The 4,459-nt window shown below is 45.7% G+C and overlaps 1 protein-coding gene across 1 annotated transcript in view; it reads right to left on the minus strand.

The window, feature by feature from the left end:
- LOC113211855 (acyl-CoA Delta(11) desaturase-like) overlaps positions 1-2,327 on the minus strand; it is a 21,626-nt gene extending 19,299 nt beyond the window's left edge. The window contains exon 1 of the mRNA XM_026430374.2: positions 2,134-2,327. The gene's annotated coding sequence lies outside the window, so the exon portion shown is untranslated. The remainder of the gene's footprint in view (positions 1-2,133) is intronic.
- Between the last annotated feature and the right edge of the window lie 2,132 nt (positions 2,328-4,459).

Here is a 4,459-nt window from a genome sequence, read left to right on the forward strand (position 1 = left end):
ATTTTATAATTTTTAAAATATTTTTTAATTATAATACTTAAAAATTATAACCTATTGTAAAATATTGCAAAATATTTAAAGCAGGTGTTTGGAGGGCCGAGCAATTTTCCGTATCGGTACCGACACCACGCTCAGCTGTTCCAAAGCTTCCTGCGCCTCGGGATGGGGGGGGGGGATTTGAAATCCCAGATGCCAACTCCATTAATAAAACCATCGAAAATAATTTTTTTTACAATTCAAAAACTAGTTAAAGCTGCCTTTCTCCGGTCTCCCCTCGCCCTTGCACCCGTGTAAAGATTTTGCTTCGTGTTGCGCACAGTAATTACTGTGAACTCTCAGAAATTAGATATATTTGACTAAAACATTTCAACGGTGTTAAGCAAAGAGGATGAGCACAACGAAGCTTATTCTCACTTCATTGCTGTCACACAATCTCTTCACATGTTCTAGGTGTCCAATGAAGTTTACGTGCGGCCCGTCCTGACAAGCTCGGTTTCCTTTGAATCAATCTGGTGGAGGTGGGTTTAAGGATTGCATGAAGTTCAATGAGTGTGTGAAAGTATGTCACCTCACCAATCTAATAACATCGAATAACGTGAATGAAACAAAAGTCATTGGAACTATGAATCTATCATTCGCCCCCCCCCTCTCCCTCAATCCTTAAGCGCGCAGCATTTTACTTCTAAATTAAATATAGCCTAATTCTCGTTCTCATTTTGAAAATGCAAGCTATCTTCAGTTCAGTAGTTGAATGCTGCGCGCTGCAGGATTGAGTGAGAGAGGGCTAGAATGATGCGTTCATTGTTCCAATTACTTTAGTTTGATTCATATTGGTTGATGTTATTAGATTGGTGACGTAAGATACTCTTACACAGTGATTGAACTTAAAGCACCCCTCAAACTCACCGCCACTAGATTGATCCAAAAAAACCTGAGCTTGTCAGGGCGGGCCGCATGGAAACTCCATTAAACACCTAGAAGAAGTACAGAGATTGTGTGATAGCAATGAAATGGGAATAATCTTCATTATCATCTTTGATTAACACCTTTGATATGTTTTCTAATTCAAAAGCTTCTTATTGTACGCAACATGAAGCAAAACCTTCATTTGGGTGCCAAAGCGAGAAGAGGGGGAAAATGCAGCAATAACTAATTCTTAAATAGTAATAAGCAATATTTTCAATGTTTTTATGAATAGACCAACACAGAGCCACCATCTGGGTTTTCAAAACTTTCCCCGAGGCGCGGGAAGCTTTGGAAGAGCCGAGCGTGGTGTCGGTACTGGTACGGAAAATTGCTCGGCCCTCCAAACACCTGCTTTGAATATTTAGCAATATTTTACAATATTTTATAATTTTTAAAGGGGGGGGGCCCTCTTGTGAGGGGACCTACCAGACCAGAATTTACCAGAATACTTATATTGAATATTTATATTGAATATTTTTATTTCTTTGGTAGAGGTAATTTTCATCCGTTATTCATATGGGGTAATAAAAATATTAATGGAACACGGTAGAAGTAATTTTGGTAGAGGTAAGGCGTCACTCCCTGTGTGAGAGTGTGTGTCTGTGTGTCTGTTATCAAGATAACTCGAGAACGAATTGAGCTAGTGACCTGGGATTTTTAGGGTCGTTTTGTATCATAACACAGAGTACGAAGAATAGCATTCTAGCTCAAAAATTAGATTTAAAGAAAAAATCAAAAACCCAGGTCCCACAAATAAAGTTTAAAAAAACAAAACAAAAAAACAGTTTTATATGGGGTAACTCATCAAAGTAGAGCTCTTTGAGCGAAAATTTGAACCGTTGAGGCGCCAGGGGGCGTTTTCCACATGGACATGACCCAAAGCCACTTAAATGTGTTTTCGAAGATATTTCATGGTCTCTGATGGGCCAACTCGTCAAAATAAAACCCTGGTGAGCAGGATTTGTGACTTTTGTGGCCGAAGGACTCTTTCTTTTGCCCGACTCTGGTGTCAGCCCCGTAGGAGGCCTAGGTAGATGTATGCCAGGCGCGTCGCAGCGTGACAGTGTTTCGTGAGATATCGCGAAGCCCGTTACGCGAGACGTGGTCTGGCGTGCATACAGCTAATTTATCTTCAGCTATGTCTCAAACAAAGATTGCGATACCTACTGTAAGGTTGGTGCGAGCGTGAGCGTGGACTTGAAGTGTGAATGGTGAAGTCCGACTTGAAGCGTGGTGTCCAGGGAATGTCGGAGGGGAGTCCACGATGCCGACTGGCAGAATGGTTATCGGCCAGGACGGTGACTGCGAGGTGGTCTGAGGCGAGCGTCCTGGTCGGCCGGTGGCGAGTAAGCGAATGACTTGTTACGAATGGTGAGTGAGAGAGAAAGTGTGTGTGTGTGTGTGTGTGTGTGTGTGTGTGTGTGCACGCGCGCTCTGGTCTGATGTTGTAAACCAGGGGTCCCGGCTACGTGGCCCTCGGGTCGCCTGCGGCCCGGGCGGCCGACTCGGTGACGTCACGCGGGCCGCTGGCGGGCCACGCATGGAGCCTTATGGGCGAGGCGAGGGCCAGCAGACGAGACACCGATGCACGCCGGGCGCACCGGAGCCCGGAGCCAGCCGGACGGCAGCCACTGTCGCTTGAGCGAGCCAAGCCGCCCGGTGACATCGTCTGTCTCTGTCGCACTCACTGACGCTTGCATAAGTTCATCTCTCTCTCCTTACTCTTGACTCCCCGCATGGAAAATTATGGCATCAGATTGTCATCAGTATGTCATCACGCCGATGACAAACGGACGACAATCTGATGACAAAACGCGAATAGGCGGTTGTCATCAGTATCTCATCAGTATGTTATTTTGTCATCAGTTTATCATCCGTTTATCGTCAGATTATCATCCGATGACAAAAGGATGGCAAACGGATGACACACGGATGGCAAACTATGGTCGGGGGACGGCTCCAGCCAGCTCCAGCCTAATGGTGGGCATTTGAACTTTCCCACCTTATGTTTTTCTGGTAGACCGCATTTTCCTCTCATGCCTAAAGTAAGCGTCGTAGAGCAAAACGGCTTACTGTGGTGTATGAGGATAACATACTCTATCCATTTCTGAGAAAAAAAATTATTCGAAAATCATCTTTTAAACGGCTATAGCTACAGAATTTTTAACACCACCATCGTGCTCAGAATAAAAAGTTTACGCGGATGACTTGAGCGAGCTCCACCCTCCGATCGACTTATCGTCACTCCATTTACACCGAGATTTACACGACTGAGACACCGGATAGGCTAGTATAGACTAGGGCATTTTCGTGTAAAGCATGTTCGGTTGGAACATTCCCCAACGATCTGGAGCGACGGAAGCAGCCCGTTTGTCATCAGTTTGTCATCCGTTTATCATCAGATTGTGATCTGATGGCAATCCGATGTTAAATGGATGATAAGCGGATGGCAAAATGATCAAATACTGATGACAAACGCCGATTCCCGTTTTGTCATCCATTTGTCATCAGTATGTCATCAGTTTTGTCATCAGACTGTCATCAGATTGTCATCCGTTTGTCATCGGCGAGATGACATACTGATGACAATCTGAAGCCATAGTTTTCCACGCGGGTAGTTTTCCACGCGGGGCGCCGAGCGCCGGCTTGTCGAGCTCGAGGCAGCAGCTCACACCCACACGGACGCTTCCAAGTCGCGACCAGACAGCGTGCGAAAGGGCATAGTGGCCCGACGCAAAGAGTTAGCCGGGACCTCTGTTGTAAACAATAGACTGTTTCCGCTTTGCCAATTTCAATAAGAATTATCTTAATCCTCACCGGAAACAGTTCCCAAATAACGGTTCAAATTAGTGCAAATGAGCCTTCATAGTTACAATGGAGTTATTTGAGGTCATTTAGGTGAAACTGTAGTATAAAATAAGAAAAATAAGCGGATCTTTCATACTGGTACCGGCCCTGATTTCCTTACTTCTCGAAACGCGATGAGCGGGAACCACCTATTAGTGACGCATCAAGGTCGCGCGGCTTTTCTGCTCGACCAAGAGGTTAGAGGTCGGTCGCTAGCTGAGGTGGAGAGACGCGCATTGTAATGTAGTGTTGAGTGAGAATTATTGGCGTGGTTTGTGATGGAAATGAACTGTATGTGAGCTTGCCTATGGTCGCCACACAACCACAGAATTTTTGTTATAGAATTATTAATTAACGCTAAAAGATTTAACGTTAATTTGCGCTCGTGCGCGGCAATTCTCGAATCGGAATAAGCAGCGAAGTACACCACAGACGGCGTCAGAGGTGATGTTAAATGGCGTGTTTCGCTATATTTCGGTACCCTTCTGCGTTATTAGGCTTCGCGTGCGCTAAAGCGCAAAAAGCAGAGCCTTAAGCAGAGGTCTCGTCGTGCGTTGTGCGTCGTCCATGATTTTGTCGTGCACTCCTGGGCTGGCCGCCCCAATGGCTCGGCCTCGGCGCGGGGCAGGAGGGAGAGGGAGGGGGG

The sequence above is a fragment of the Frankliniella occidentalis genome, unplaced genomic scaffold, assembly GCF_000697945.3.
Source record: "Frankliniella occidentalis isolate FOCC.00 unplaced genomic scaffold, Focc_3.1 Scaffold220, whole genome shotgun sequence".
Lineage (NCBI taxonomy): Eukaryota > Metazoa > Arthropoda > Insecta > Thysanoptera > Thripidae > Frankliniella > Frankliniella occidentalis.